Genomic DNA, 16,857 nt, shown 5'->3' on the forward strand with positions numbered 1-16,857 from the left:
GGACTGCTGAAAACTACATTGAGAGCGATGGGGGGTGGGACTTTCAAACATTGGGATACACATTTAACAAAAGCCACCTGGTTAGTTAATACTAGAGGATCCGCCAATCGGGCTGGCCCCGCCCAACCAAGACTTCCACATACTGTAGAAGGGGATAAAGTCCCTGTAGTGCGCATGAGGAGTATGTTAGGAAAGACAGTCTGGGTTAGTCCTCCCTCAAGCAGAGGCAAACCCATTCAAGGGGTTGGTTTTGCTCAGGGACCTGGGTACACCTGGTGGGTGATGCAGAAGGATGGAGAAGTTCGATGTGTACCTCAGGGAGATTTGATTTTGGGAGAGAATAGCCAGTGAATTGGGCTGTATGATACCTAACTGCTAAATAACCTGCCAATGCATGTCATTGTATCTATAGTGTCTATATGCCATATCAAGGGTATTACTGTAAGAATTACCCAAATGACTGCAGGATGGACTTTGAGACTGAGCCAAGTACAACAGCGATAGAACTTGAACTGGCACCCAGCAATTTCCTCAAGATCAACATCTTCGACCTGCAGACTAAGGGCGTGAGTTGCACCAAATGTACTAGCCACAAGTTCCAGAGGCAGCATACAACAACCCAACATCTCACACCATCTCTCTTATCCTGAAGAACTGTTACAACAGATGGAGCCCCAAAGTCATGGACTAAATAAAAGCGATGGACACAGTAAGGGGATAGCCCATAAGCTAAAGGAATACCATTTCTGTGTGTGTGTGTGCGGGGGGGAGGGGGTCCATATACTTATATATATAAGACAAGGAAAGTGGTAGTGGTCGATTGGAAAATGTAAGATCCGGGCATGATGTAGATGGTATAGAATAAGGGGTGGATAATGTCCTGGGTTCAGCTGGGATAGAGTTAATTTTTACAGGAACCTGGGAGGTGGGGGGCATAGCCGGGGCAGCTGACCTGAACTGGCCAAGGAGCTATTCCATACCATGTGACATCATGCTCAGTATATATATGGGGAGCGGGCCGGGGAGTGGTCTCGACTTTCGGTGGGGGGAAGCGTCAGGTTCCGGGTGGTGAGCAGTTGCACTGTGCATCACTCTTTTTGTATACTCGTTCATTAGTACCATTGTTGTTGTTGCAATTTCTTTGTGTTGTTCCAGTAAACTGCCTTCATCTCAACCCTCGAGGTTCCAGGTTTGTTTTTCTTTTCTCTCCTCCGTCTTCCCCCTATCCCACCGGAGGGGGGCGGGAGGAGTGAGCGAGCGGCTGCGTGGTCCTTTGTTACCGGCTGGGCTGAAACCACGACAACCTGAAAATTGGTAAATGTGAGAAGATGTAGCAGGGCTTTTCTTCTGTCTTGTGATGCTTTGATATTATTAGTAGAGGATGAATGTTAACAGCAGGTATTTTAGGGCTGTAAAATATAGCCTGGAGGCTGATAACTACCTGGTCTGTGAAAAGATATTTATGCTAGCCAAGTTTTTCCAAAAAGAGATCTGTGTCATCATCTGTTTCCTTGGACTTTAGGGCATTTGCTCAGTGCCAAGATACGAAAACTTATATTAAGGCAGCTCTTTAAGGTGCACCTTTATTCCCAGCTGCATAGTATAAATACTAGGTCAAGCATCCTTTACCTCCTAACTGTAAGCAGTCCTCCTAAAGAGTAGGCTATTGAAGCCTGCTAGTAATTTCCTCAGGACTGAAGGCTGTGTGATTTGGGACTACATGAGTTAGAAGCCCTGTTTATCTCCCTGTCCACAGAATAGTCTTCTGTCTTGAGACAGAGCTGTGCAAAGGGGCAAAAGGCAGGAACCCTCTTGTAGAAACTGCAGCTAAGTGCTGCCTTCTCCATAGATGAACGATAGGTATCTTACACAATTAGTTAGTCATCTAAATTCAGAAAACAATTATATTTTACACTGTAGGCTGGGGGTGGGCCTGAAGAATGAGACTGAACTTAATTAGTAATCCTTATGTACAAACTGTTTCTGAACCTCAGCACGAGTTGCTAAGAAAACAGTATGAAATAATATTTGAGTATTGACAGTGACAAGGACTGCATAATACTTCAGTTTCTGATGCTTCCTCAGCCCTGGGTTGTTCCTTAAAGAAAAGGAAAAGCAGCACAAGAAAATGGTATATATTCAATTCTGTGCCTATAGATGCAAACACAGTATCAAGAGATTTGATCAAATCCTTCCCAGAGAGGAAGAATGAGTTCTGTTTAAATTTAGTGTTCATCTGCTAGCTTTAGTAGTTTGTCTGGGGGAGATGGGCTTGTTGTCTCTGCTGATGCCATCAGAGAAACTCTTTGTAAAGGCTGAGGTGTCTCAAACAGATAAACTGTTTTATAGGCGTCCTTAACAGTGAGAAACAGCTTTTGTTGTATTCTGCATCAACTTTAAGTTGTTTGGAGTATGTATGTTAACCTGAGCTGCATTGCTAAATTCATAAAAAGTGCTTCTTTAAGAGTCTGAAGAATCCCAAGAGATCATTTGGGGGTTTGGTGGGGTTTTTATTTTCATTTTAATCTCCTTTGCCAACAATTCAGTTAAAATGTGAAAAAAATGTGAAAATTTTTAAAAATGTCAGCCAGCCTGCCCTAGTTATCATCCAAAAACTTAAATTTTAGGTTAATGTCTTGCAGACTTTAATTAAAAATAATAAATAGGATGAAGTACTTCTGAACTGTGCACCAGAATCATAGGAATTCATGTTTCTCAGAGGAAAAATGCAGTATATTTTTTCGCCAAGTGAGGGAACAGTGTAGTGCCAGTGCTGGGGGCAGGTGGGACCTCCAGGGACTTGGTCATCAGTTATATCATGGAGAGAACAAGGAAAGGGGCAAAGATGAAGCGTGGTAAAGATCCTACAGAAAGTAGGTTTGGGGCATTTCATTTCAGTGACACGAAGAGTTACAGAAGTGAGCACAACAGAAAAGGCCAAGGGCACGACAGAGGCTCCGAGAGCTCTTTCAGCAGAAACGTGACCGAAGGGAATCGGTGGCTGGAAGAAAGGAGGGAAGGCAGCTCCAGACGTCTGCTGTGCTCAGAGAAGATGGGGAGGTAAAGAAGCAGCGGCAAGGGTGGGCCCTGCCATGAAGTTATAGGCAACGCAGGGACAGAGCTGAAATGCTTAGTTGTAAAGCTCCACCTTCCGAAAGTGCTCAGCCTGCTAATTAGAAAGGGCTATTTGAGACTTGCCACTTCCACAGAGCTGTTAATGGACTGTTGGGTTGGGTTGTTTTGTTGTTGTGTTTTTTTTAAAACTTATTCCAAGAAGATGCGTCTGGTTGCCAGCCTCACCTTACTGTCTCGAGAGGGAGTTATTTAAGGCAACGCTTACTCTGGCAGACACAGCTGGTAGTTCAGACAGGGCTTGCAGGGAAGGAAACTGTTGGCTTAAACTGTTTTATCAGCAAAGGCTTTGCTTCCCACCAGAGACCTTGTGTGCAGCATTTAAATCTTAGGTGCATTATTAACAATAACAGAATATAAAAGAAAAGGAAGTGATCTTTAAGTACGCCCTGGCATGCGTGATGATGTATTTTCTGAAATCGCCCTTTGGTGCTCAGTCACCTCTCAGGAAGCCTCCTGCTCTTAAAGCACTGGCAGATTTCCGTGTGCAGCACAGTGGGGTTTTTAGATTAGCCTTGAAATGTGATCTTTTGCATCCGTACAGCAGTAGTTACATGTGCAGCCTGTGCTTTCAGCTGCATTTCTGTTTCTCATTGGAAGTTGGCAGGATGTTGGAGTGAGGTTGCCTGCATCTCTCCAGCTGGAAGTGTTTCTGGAACGATGGAGAGGCAGGTACAGTTCCACCCATTACTGCCCACAAGGCCAGGGGATGGATTCAGTCCACTAGCTCTTTGGCTACGGTGTGATATTATACCTGAAAAGTGTTTTAACTGCAGCTAAAAACACGTAAGATCTGCAGATTGCGAAATATTCCTAATGGGCAGGAAGAAAAGTATAACTATCGGTAGTTACTTGCATTTTAGCTCTCAAAATAGGCAGCTCCATCTCTGCACGACGTACAGTTATATCACTGGAGGGGAAGTTTTGAGGTGGGTAATGAGTGCTGGAGCTCAGGTGGTAGAAGAGCTAGGCAAGTGCAGTGTGAGCAGAAAGCTGCTGCGTGGGCCAGGCAATGTTTCCACTTAAAAGCACTTGTAGGAAAGGATTAATAAAACAGAAATTAATTGATACAGTCACTGGCTTAGCTGAACAGATAGACAAGTCAAATGTTTCCCTCTCTAGAGAGATCAGCATACCATCTGACAGAGTCAGAGAGAAGCTGCTGAGGCAGCAGAGGTGGCAGGGACCCTGCCTCTGCCAGGTGTCCTGCCCAGAGCTTGTGGGCTCGAACCATGCGGCAGGGAGGTCATTCATGGTGCTCAGTGCTCTGCTCGCTACAGGCAGGCAGGTTTTGTCATCCCTTTACCTACCCTGGCTATAAGGTGTTCACCTCTCAGCTGACCAGATTCTTATACCTGACCTTAGTGTTGTAAAAGGCATTGCACGTTCTGCAAAAGTAACAGGAAAGACCCATTCAATAAAAACAGTTTCCACAAAACTGCAACTAATTCTTTTCCATGGACTCAAAATATTTGGAAGTCCTTATACTTGTTCAGTCTGGCTGGCAAAGAAACTGCTGAAGTACCATACAGGGCATTGTTACCATAATATTTCTTTAGTGACTGGAGATTGATGGTACCAGAATGTTCCTAGTGTTACAGGAGCTGAGGTTGAATCTCTTTGGTGCTCATCTGAATTAAAAAAAAAACACTTGTCACGCATTTCTGGTGCCAAGAGAAATACAACTTTTTTTTCCCCCGTACATGGATATTCAGATGACAGTTCCTTTATTTTTCTGTAGGGAAGCTATTACATGGGCATCATGATGGTAAAGAGTTTTGGTTTTAATTATCTTTGTTTTCTCATTGCCTCCATAAAATTCATTATTTCTTCCCCAGCTTTTTATGTCTCCCTTCTGAAGACAGATTCTGTTTATGGGTGCACTATGGTTCTCCTCCCACTTTACACATTTTTATCACTATTTCCAATTTTGACTAAAGAGTTTATTTCTATCTGGAGAGGGTGCAGAGGGCTGGAGAGTTGCAATAAAAAATTGACTTTTAATGCTAGCACAATTGAAAATTTGCTGATAGAGCATTTGATGTCTCAGGTCCAAACTTGGTTCCAGGTCGGTAAACGAACTCAATTCTGGCTATTGGCTTGTCAATACAATACAGATTTCTCACTATCATCCAGTTCCCAACAGCACCTTGGCTGGAATTCAGTTTAGAAAAGATGGAAACTAATGTTTTTTATCCTTTCAGCTCAGGTTTACAGCCCTTTCGCATGCTACTGGTCACTGTATTACATTTCCAACCTGTGTGACATCCTGAAAATATTAGAAACAAAGAACGATGTGATTAGCCCAACTATTGGAACGCTGCCTATCAAGTATAAATGGCAAATCAACTTTCCAGACAAAGCCTGTGTGGAGTACAGCCTGCTGCTCAAAGCATTGGCATGATGCTCCTACTTCTCTCTTTAGCTGACTTAGTGTTCTGTCTTGGTTGCTGGTATTTCTTCTTTCTGAATCTGTTTTTCTCCAGTGTTTTCCATGAGAGAGATCTTAGTCAATTGAAATGGGTAGAATAGTAGCATCGTTCTTTTCCTTTCTTTTCTTTTAAAAAACATGCATTTTGCTGTTGGCTTTTTTTTTGTTTTTTTGTATTTTTATAAAGCTTCAATAACTTATCAGCATCAGCAGTTTGTTCATAATGCTCAGCTTCAGTTATTTTGGAAATGCCTGAGTTTTTCTAGGGAAACAAGTCTATTACATTAAGCATCTCTTTATGTTATATCAAGGCCCTTATACACTGATTTGATAGATTAAAGAGGGCTTAAATTACAGCCTTCCCTGTCCACATACACCAATTATACCTCCATGTTTATTGAGCAGAACTCTGCTTTAAGTAAAGAATTTTTCTTTTAAATATACACATTACATATAGAATGTCAAGTACCCATAGGCTGCAAATCTACTACTGTGTGAAACTGAGGGATATCTATACGGCCTTAGGAGTAACAGTTTAAAGAAAATGCAGCCGTCGCTGCAATACACGTATTGCAATACACTGCAATTCTTGTGCTGAGAAACAGCTGCATGTTGCAGTATGCAAATATATGTGTATCAATTTAGACTGGTTTTAATACACTCATGGTCACTGCTTGTTAACTTACAATTCAGTGTATTCTCATTAACAAGAATGATATTTTTCTGTATAATCGCCACCAAGGGGTACTTGTTTGTTAGGTCCAGGGTGAAAAATATTCCTGGTCAATGACCCTTAAATATTTAGACAATTGAGAGCAATAAAATGAGAAGCAGACTTGCCTGCCACTCTTCTAATATAGCACAGGATTTTTCAAAGGACCCTACGGTGTTTAGATACCTTCCAGGCTTTGTACTGCAATTTGTTTAGTTTACTCCAGGTAACTCTTCAATCTTCTTTTAGCATTTTAGCCAAAACTCCAAGCCCAATGTGAAATGGTGGAGTATGCCTCTAAGGGAGCTTGCAGGCAGGGTGAAGAACTGATTTTATTGATGGTGGTGTTTTTAAAGGGAAAATGACATCTTGCCTTTAATAATCCTTTTTTTTTTCCCTACCTGTTGTGGAAATGTTTGCTATTTCTAAAGTCTTTGTTTCTTATGCTATATAATGCTTTATTCTACTGAAAAATTTCCATGTGTTAAATGCTCAAAGAAAATCACTGTGATTTGAAGAGATTCTCAGACTGCCTGACAAATAAGGTATGTGTCTGAAAGCAAGTCCCTCAAGATTTTCTCCAGAGAATAACAGACATGGTCATTTCAGTTAGCCTGGATTCTTTCACCAGAAAAAAAAAAAAGGAAAAAAGATTTCAGGATTAAGACTGCCTTGATGTGAAATATTTCAGGGTTTGCTCCAAAATCCATTGAAATCGGGGGTAGGATTCTCCTTGGCTTTGGCTGGCTTTGGGTCAGCCAGTGTCTCAGTAAGCTGGAGTCAGCCACAGAGCTTGGAAAGACTCGTGACCTGGTAGAAGCTGCCACCCTCCCTTAGGTACAACAGTAACGTGGAGGCAGACACAGGCATGGTGCTACACGCTCTGATTTGAAGTTACCAGATGGTAACGTGATGAAAGGAAGTCCGTAGATCATCTTACTCTTCCAGATGCATCCCTGCCTTGGCTGGTGTATAAATTTTCAATGAAAGACAGCACTTTTTTCATCTTTTGGTCCTTAAATTGTTTGTCTTGTGTGGTATATTGCAGTTTTTGTTTTCAAACCAGAAATGGGAGGGACATTGTTTCTCTCAAGACAGCAAGCTTGTGCTTTTAAAAGATTTTAGTTTAATAACTGTATTTACCCACCTCCTGTTTGTTTGCTTCATTTTTCTTCTTCCCATCCTTTTCATAGTTATCCTATTAGAAATGTTATTAGTGGGGGTAAAGATCAGTGCAAATACTAATGTACCTATATTTCCTGATGCCTGACCAAGCAAGGCTTTCTTCCTTCCATTTTTGAAGAAAACCTATTGTCCTGGGTTCAGCTGGGATAGAGTTAATTTTTTTTTACAGGAACCTGGGAGGTGGGGGGCATAGCCGGGGCAGCTGACCTGAACTGGCCAAGGAGCTATTCCATACCATGTGACATCATGCTCAGTATATAAATGGGGAACAGGCCGGGGGGTGGTCTCTTCTTTTCGGTGGGGGAAGTGGCAGAGCGTCGGGTCCCGGGTGGTGAGCAGTTGCACTGTGCATCACTCTTTTTTGTATACTTTTTCATTAGTACCGTTGTTGTTGTTGCAATTTCTTTGTGTTATTCCAGTAAACTGCCTTTATCTCAACCCTCGAGATTCCAGGTTTGTTTTTTTTCCCTCTCCTCCGTCTTCCCCCTATCCCACCGGAGGGGGGCGGGAGGAGTGAGCGAGCGGCCGCGTAGTCCTTTGTTACCGGCTGGGCTGAAACCACGACACCTATTTATTTTTGTAATTAATTATAGGCTCATTTCCTTTATGCCATTCCCAGTTATTGGCTGCTGTTCAGGAGGGCGTATGTGTGTCACTTGAAGACAGCTATGCTCAGCAAGGGTGTATGCATGAAGGACCCCCCCCCACCCACACAGGTGCTCAACAGGGAAGATGGAAACCGGTCATGGGAAAATCTGAAGAGCACATCTAATTCGGGGGCTGTTTGGCATTAACTGCGCTGCCTGCCTGTGCTGCATCATGAAAGCCCTTGTGTGAAGGTTTCCTGTCCTGCCCTTCGCTACTGTGGGCAGATGTCTTCTGCTGGATTACCTGCTTTGAAATGCAACACGGCCTCACCTCTCCCGACTCCATGGGGAGATGGGAAAACAGTTGCGCTGTGTGACGTGTCCTGTAAAGCAGTCAGCTAAACCCCAGCTGTAATTGTAAATGCGACAGTAGGGGTTGGGAAGAATATTAAGCCTCAGGCTTTATTCCTTACACCAGTCTCCAGTTGTCTGGGATCGAGATGGGGTGACAAAGGACTTTTTTTGCCTTTTGTGGTCTGGTCCTGGTCTCACTGTGCTGAGATGGAGAGGTGGTCTCTGCACGTCTGAGCAGCACAGAGCAATTTCCATAACGGCTTGTCATCAGCTTGTGTTTTAATTCTTAGTGTTAATAATTTTATTAATTGTAGGGTGGCAGTGCATATGGGTTTCAGCCAAATCAGGATTCAAAATTCTCTTGTGCTAGGTGCTGTACAGTCATAAATGCACGTTTCATGCCCCAAATGCTTTCTAATAGCTCCTTCGGGGTATTGTACTGATAAGTGACACCTACATTTTCTTTTTTCTTTTGCTTATTTCAGAGAGATTTTTTGAAGAGCCAGGTGCTACACTATTACCAGGAATCAGGTAATGGCAGATGCTTACTTTTCACAGTACTTGTAGGCAATCCTGCGTTACCAAATGCTGTTGTATCATAACACTGGGAAAAGGAAGGAATAAGTTGTACCAATCTGTGCGCACAGTAAAGGAAAATATTTAATAAGTCCATGATCACTGGGTTTCATTTATTGAAGCTCAGTGGATTTTATGTAATATATTAAATGTCATGTATAAACATAGCTGCGGAATTTCTCTTCCAGGAACTCAGGGTTTTGTCTCTCTCCAGTGAAGCTGGGTGCTCAGCGTGTCTCTGAGAAAAGGGAGGTGTTGAAGAGCTTGGTGATGCCCTCCTTGGAAGAGCATGTCACCTACCTGCCAATAGGCTTGGATGCTCTGTGCCTACAGCAGACACTGGCACTCTGGATAATTGTTGCCTGCCTAAGGTTTCTCATGCTTCAGATTGTGAAAAATTTATTGATATGACATTTATGGAAAGGCCTCATGTCCACTTGGCATTTCAGTTCTGGCATATGTCTGGATTTGGCTTTGGAGTGGCATTGGTGAACCTGGTTAATTCCAGTGGAGGGGAAAAAATCAGACGTCAGTACTAATATCATTAGATCTGTCATCTGCTTAGAAGTTCAGGAATTATGAGATATAAATGACTAGTGTCTGTATCACTGATCACTGTTCTTAACCAGTCACATCTGGAGCTCTCACTGAATCATATAGAATCCTATGTATGGAGCAGGGATGTTCTCATGCAGAGATATGGAAGCAAGGAGCTGAGGGTTCAGCCATCTCCAGGAGGACACGGCGTCTTTGCACGTCCTGTGTCTTGGCTCAGGAATGAGTGTGCTTGCCCTAAGTCGCTGTCAAAGATGGGGAGAGATAGCATAAGGCATCTTCAAGCATTATTCCAGGCAAACCTGACACAGTGCTGCCCCTGCTAACTTCACTGACATGGATGAAGGCTAGAGCTAGGTGTTTGGGAGGCATTGCATGGCATCCTTTTTATTTTACAGAAGCTTTCTTCTACTGTCAGCAGAATTTCTTCTATGTGCCTGAAGTAGATAACAACTTGGGCCTTTGTGAAACAAAAGAATAGAGATATTAAACATGAATTTACAAATATCCTTACTTCCCAGGGTAAAGAGTTTGCTGGCCTCTTACCTTTTGGTGGTTTTTCCAGTAGAATAAGGTAGCAAGAGTATTTTTTTCCTGGTCTCCAGCTCATACATAGAGGCTACAAACTCCCACTAGTATGCATGGCACAACAGCAAGAATTGCTGCATTAGCAGAGAACTGCTGACTAAAAATTGAATTTGTGCAAGCAAAACTCTGCTAGGTGTTTCAGAGACGGCAGCTTTCCCAATCTCTTCCTGTGCTGCAGACAAATATTCACAGTGCAGGAAAAGAGGCTGTTGCTGCCTTCTGCTCCTCAGGCAGATTTCCTGAAAAAGCAAAACGCATTCATGCTTGATCCCTCTGTTTGTCCTTTATATTCAGCAAAGTGGTCCTTCAGAGGACCGTCAGCTTATCCCTATTAGTGTAGGACTCCAAGGAGAAAGCATGTTGGAGGATGAGTAAGAGTGGGAGGGGGAAGGGTTTCATACAGATGCCAAATCTCTGCTGGTCAGTGGTCCCTTAGTGGTCCTAATTGGTTGTCACAGGTTAGAACAAGCCCAGATTGTTCTGACTTACTGCCAGGGCCAGGTCTGGAGCTGCTGTGGCTGAAAGCTGACCCCTGAGACTCTCACTATGCTTTTGCTAAGACACTGTTTATTCAGGATCAGATCTAGCCCCTGCATCTCTCCCTGGAGAACAAGGCAGGGAAACCTTGTCAAGGAGGTATTAGCCAAGGGCATGCAGGGGCAGAAATCTGAAACAGTGCAGTGCAGGTTAATATAAACACATTTAATCCTCGAACCTTCTCTCAGCATTAATCATTTCCATCTGTAGCACGTGACGCTTTTGCTGTCAGAGTTGGTCCTTGTCCAGCTGGCTGTTGCAACTCTCATACAAGATGCCAGATCTTCTCAAGAGCCAGGATCATTAACGCCATGAATCACACAACCTCAGCTGGCTCAAACTGCAGGACTTTGTTTCAGAGACCTTTGTGTCCGAGCAGTTTTTCTTTTCTTGCTCACCTTGAGAAATGCAGTAGGGTTTACACTGTCGTGCCTACCCCTTTTCCTGTGCCATGTTTATCCTTATGCTTCTGACATATTTAATTTGTTAGCTGTTGTGCTGTTTTAATTGGCGTCTATAGCAGATCCATGTGAATACTACAGAAATATGGGAATGCTTATTTTCACTTGCCAATAAATTTGCATCTATTGCATCTGTGCTATTTAATTTCCAGGGGTGAGGGATGCTGCCTTTTGTTCTGTGTTTATGAAGCACTGGAGCCATATTAAGCTGTTCAGGCCCCTAAAGTCAAATAGCAGCTCTGAGGTCCTCTTGGACCTGAGCCACCAGAGTAGGAGGGATGGTCCCAAGAGGAGCCGTGACTGGCTAAAGTTGCAATGTGAACAGCCATCCATTTTTTCCTCCTTTTAGGTGCCAGGGAGAGGAAGACATGGCAGGCAGGGCGAACATACACAGTTCTACTCTGCGTGGGACCATGACTCTTCTCTCCAAAGCTCTTTCTGAGTGAGTGCTGCTGGCAGGGAACTGTGGGCAGGGTCTAGGTCAGAGGGGAAAAATCAAAGCTGTGCCTTAGTCCATCACCAGCAGGCATAAGGACAATCCCTGCTCCTGGAGCTGAGCTTGGGCCTCTTCTCAAAGTCTGAACAGTGGCAAGAGCCCTTCTTGTACTACCCTGGCTATGGCTGAGGCTATGCCACCAAGTTAGCCACTGTTTGAGCTTAATGCTCTGCTGCATTCATGTATGCTCTTGAAGGGCACCCAGTCTTGATGAAGACATCCAGGGGTGGAGACTTGGTTGCCTTCATTCACAATGTGCTTCAGTGATTAATCACTCTCATGATGAAAAGTTGTATTTTACTCCCAGTTTTAATTTCTCAGGCTTCAGCTTCCATCAAGTGATCCAAGTTACGCTTTTCCTTGCTAGATTAAATAGCACTTCAGGGCCTCCTTGTTCTCCTCCAGGGAAGTACTTGTACATTGTAATCACATCACCTTTCTGTCTTCATTTTGATATTCACTGAACAGATTGTCCTCTTTAAGCCTTTCAAGTGCAAGGTGTATTCTTTGTCTCTCAGGTCTTTGTGGGAACTCTTTTCTGCATCTGCTTCAAATCTTTGCAAAGGATTTACTAAGATTAGCTCAATGTCACTGTCATACGCTCCTCTTTCTGCTGCAGGACATGTTTTTCTGTTATAGCATGACACTGGGACCTGAGGGTAGGATTTCTGGACGTTGCAGCAGAGCCTTCCCTGAGTTGCTGCTGTAGGATGAAGACTGTCATCTTCTAAGCTTGTTCTGTAGTCTGTGTGTTTAGATACGGTGCTTTGCACTGAAACCTGTTAAAATGAAAATTTCATGGCCAGGCCTGGCTTCTCAGATTGTCTCTGTTGTTCTGTATGACTGCTTGTCTGTCTCAGTATTTTCATTCTACCCATCTTTGTCATCTGAAAATTCGATCATCAAAGTTTTTGAAAGTACTTCTGGATCACTGGTGAAAACAATTGAGTAGTATCAGATCTAATATACTTCCATGCAAAAAATCACGGGAAACAATGTGATTTCAATTATGGTTCTTTAATAAAATTGTGTTCTTGAAATCTATCAGCCTGTCAAGTCAAATCCATTTATATGAGCCAGTTTTTATCAGAACGTGCTGCAAAGCTAAATGGAGCACCTGAGCAAGGTCTATGTACGCTACACTACACACCCACAGTTTTCTCCATTAAACAAACCATAGATCCTCCAGGATGTTTTGCATAAAACTGTGGTAAAGGTGTTAATCACATCCTTCACTGTCAATCAGTTTAATCTTGTACTAATTTCCCCATGATTTTACTTGGGACTGATGTTGACTTAATTTCTCTGGGTCATCTTCCTTTTTTTTTTTTTTTTTTTAATTTGGGGGTGAGAAAATGCACTAGCTGTGCATGCCAAAACTAATATATATCATATCTTTTGAATTTCTGTCTTGTGCTATGATATCCACAGATATAACTTGTTACAATACTCATGTGAGTGTTGCGGACAGCAGATGATTTCTCGCTTCTCCTGAAAACACGTACAAATGGCCACTGTTGCTTGATAATCAAATGATAAATATTTGTTTGTTTGAACACTACATCTTCCTGAGAAAGTTCAGTCCATTCTGTTTAGGAGCAGAAAGAAAATCAAATTCATCGTCAGCTAAACACCTAGTTCTGGCAATTTTTTATATGTCCATATTGCTTTCTTCAGTAATTCTTTGACAGAAGTTGTCAGGAAGAAAATACTGGCAGGAAAAAAAACAGGGAGACAGCACGGTTAGCAATAGCTGGCCTCAATTTGCAGGGGGAAAAAAAAGTATTCTGGTCACTTTAAATAAAGGATATTTTTGCAAAATTGCACATGAAAATATATGTATTTTAGCAGTTTTCTCTGTCTTTTAGTCACCAAAAACATTACTTTTTTTTAACCTCATATTTGAGAACATGTTACATGAACGTATACATAGCTTTACACTGCCTTTGATTCCGCTGCCACTGGAAGACTCTGATCTGTGCTGACATTGGACTGCTGCTGACTTAGGGTCATGTAATAAGCCAAAAAATACAGGCAAATCAGACTATGGTTTGCTCGAGACTGAACAGAGGTTTCAAAACTTCTTTCTCTCTACTCTTCTTTTTGTGTATAAATGGTGAAAAAGTTTTAGTCATTAAACTGTTTAATTTGTTTTGCTCCAGCTCTTCAGCTTTGAGTTGTTGTAATTGTATTTGAGAATGAAGTTGCTCATGATTGTATTATTATGATTTTTCATTTTAGTTTTTTATTCCTAACAAGCTGGTACATGCAGAAAAGAAACTAGATCATAGTGCTAAAAGCATAGTCTGAACTTTACAGAAAAGGGATGCTGTAATTTGTAAACAATCTAAATCTTTCTCTTTATTTCCTAACTGTAACTATAACTTGGAAACTATTTGCAGCATCACTGGCATGCAAATGTACCAATTAGAGAAATTTAAAAGGTACTAAATGAATAGAGCTTGACTGATTTTTATGTTCTTCAGGTTTATGGACAATTCCCAGATGATGGAAAAATATGTCAAAATATGCTGGAGGTGTGCATTTAAGTTCTAGAATTTAATCCCTTTTTTCCCCCTCTAGTGTGACTGATTCTGTGTTTGGATATACTCCGTACAGTGAGGATCTGCTTTCTCTGAGCCAAAGCCCATCAGAGTCAATTCCAACATTTGACAAAGACCTTCAGGTGATGTCCTGTTTCCCTCAAAAGGGCTTTAAAGGTTTGTAAGAGTCTCAGATGTGCAACGTAGAAATTTACTTCCCCTGAAGATCAGGAAAACATTCAGTGTACCTATTGCATGTGACAGCCTTACTGAATTGTCATGCCCCCCTCCCCCCCGCCCCTTTTCATTCTGCAAAGACTCAATTTGCAATGAATTGGAAAAAGTTCACAGGTTTTTGGACCAGTAGCACTCCAAAACTTCTTGGGTCCAACATATCTCAATATTCAAGAGGAATGTCTTTGCTGAAACTCCCTCTGTCATCTAGATTAATCTCATGTTGCTTTACAGTTCCTAAATGAATGATCAATTTACTACAAATCTGAGAAAGAGTGTGAGGCTATTTAATGCCTGGGAATAAAAAAAACCATGAGGTAGAGAGGCAATTAAAATAAAAACAACAACAACAACAAAAACAAACAAACAAACAAAAAAAAACCATAGCCTTGGCTTATACTTTATCTCACTGCTACCAGCTCTTTTATTACTCCGATTAGGCAGGCAGCATGTTGACACAGCCCAGACTGTGTATTCTTACATGAAAAAGCAGCATTTTTAATTAAACATACTCGCCTACTTTTCATAGTGACAAGCCTGCTGCAATTTACAGTGTTATTCATTCTCCTTAAAACTGAATTTCTTATCTTTTTTTCCCAACCAAGAGCTTTCATTCTCAAATTCATAATTTTCTCCATCTGCAGTATTTGCCCTGGTTCACAAGAACAGTGTCATATTAAGGTTCCTTAATTTTCCTTACAAATTATGTGTTTGGTTAGACCTCATATCAATACCGTGGTCATTTTTCACTTCTCTTTTCCTTTTCTTTTCTTTTCTTTGAGAAGTAGACTCAATCCCATACCTCATTTCAGTTTACAATCCTTTCTATTTGGGCTCACTGATTAGCAGTGTTTTTTAAGTGGGAAGACAAGCTCCTTTTGCTAATCATAAAAGGCAGCCAGTTTATTAAGTGGAAGGCAGAATGTGTTCATGGGCTGCTAAATAATAAACTCACTTTAACAGCAAAACATACTGTATATTTCATTTTGATAGCAGAGACCACAGGACATATTCTACAGCAGGACAGTTTGGTAGATACTGTTCAACTTTATTCTCACCTTTGGTTATATTTCAAGATAGACTGAATTGAAAACTGCTCACATTTTACACGTGTTCTTTAGGAATGACTTCCAGCCCACAACAGAGGATCTCTACAGAACACCGACACTGCTTGCAAGCTTAGAGAGTCTCCATGTGGGCACAACTCTTAGCCGGTCTCAAAGTCCTCCTGTGATGTTAAGTCAGTCTGCGCACTTTCTAGTGAATTCGTTTGGTAGCTAGAATATTTTCCCCAACGACACACTTTGCATGAGTTTTTGCTGAATATCTATGTAATGAAAATCAGTTCTGAAACAGCATGCACATCAAAATTAATATGAACAGTAGAAATGTGATTCTGAAGAGTAACAAGGGCATGAAAATATACCAGGTGATCTCTTTGTTTGGTCAAAACATCTCCAGTGAGGAATGTGAACACTTGAACTGAACTGCTTACAGAGAATTACTGCAGATAGTATTTAGTGCATAGCTCCCGATTAAAGCCTATTCGGGAAATAAACAATACGCTTTTGCCCTGCATGCAAACCTAGACAGAAGCAGAATTTGTCAGATTCAACCTGAATTATTGCTTGAGCTCAGGGCTCCACTTTCACATCTGTTAAGTCCACAATAAAACTCCTCCTGGTTTCAGCACTGAAACATCAAGTCTGTACTCTGGATGGTGTGTGGGGACCATTTTATTAAACATGGCAAGACTTGCTGCCAAGGTAGACTTTCCCATCCAGCTGTTCAGCAGTTTCATGAGGGCAAAAGTGTGCTTTTGCTGAGCTGAGAGAATATGATCATGTGGCTGCTGAGTATGAAACAAGGATGTCCACTAAGCTCACAAAATAGATTAGAAATTTGATTTGCTGAAGATAATGTGAGCTAAAGTGCATCTGGTCTAGTATTGTAGATATAAATATGATCCAAAATATGAATTTGACAGAGGTGGTGTTGATTGGCAAGTCACAGAGAGAAAACTGTAGAGGAATTGTGGCCTCACTGAAGTGAGTTTGTAGTGATGCCGTTTATACCGTATTTTCCCCCTTCAGGATCTCCATTAGATGGAGGTGTCTCCAAGGGACTGTGCAAGATATATGTTGCTGTAGATATAAAGACTGTGATTTTCCATCTATCGACAGATACAACCTAAGTACCTGAGGTAAAAGAGAAAAACTGCAATGGATGTCTCCAGTTGCTCAAAGCTCTGTTCATCAGTGTCTTGTTTTTTCCAGTTACATTCACATTGGACATATTTAACCATTCTTTTGAAGAGAGTATTTCTTCTCAGCTGATGCTGGCATGGGTGGAATTCTACATGAGGCTGCAAAGACTCACAACATCACTAGCTGCAAGGTTCATTCCTCCAGCCAACTCTCCATGTCATCAGCATTAAAAATCCTGAAGGAAGGACCTTCTTTTCAG

The 16,857-nt window shown here is 41.8% G+C and overlaps 1 long non-coding RNA gene across 2 annotated transcripts in view; it reads left to right on the top strand.

The window, feature by feature from the left end:
* Nucleotides 1-12,606, top strand: part of LOC138685535 (uncharacterized) — a 28,946-nt gene extending 16,340 nt beyond the window's left edge. For both annotated transcript variants that reach the window (XR_011324842.1, XR_011324843.1), the window contains one exon: nucleotides 8,887-12,606. This is a non-coding gene — a long non-coding RNA (uncharacterized lncRNA). The remainder of the gene's footprint in view (nucleotides 1-8,886) is intronic.
* Nucleotides 12,607-16,857: the final 4,251 nt, after the last annotated feature.

The sequence above is a fragment of the Haliaeetus albicilla genome, chromosome 1 (assembly GCF_947461875.1).
Source record: "Haliaeetus albicilla chromosome 1, bHalAlb1.1, whole genome shotgun sequence".
NCBI classification, from domain to species: Eukaryota; Metazoa; Chordata; class Aves; order Accipitriformes; family Accipitridae; genus Haliaeetus; species Haliaeetus albicilla.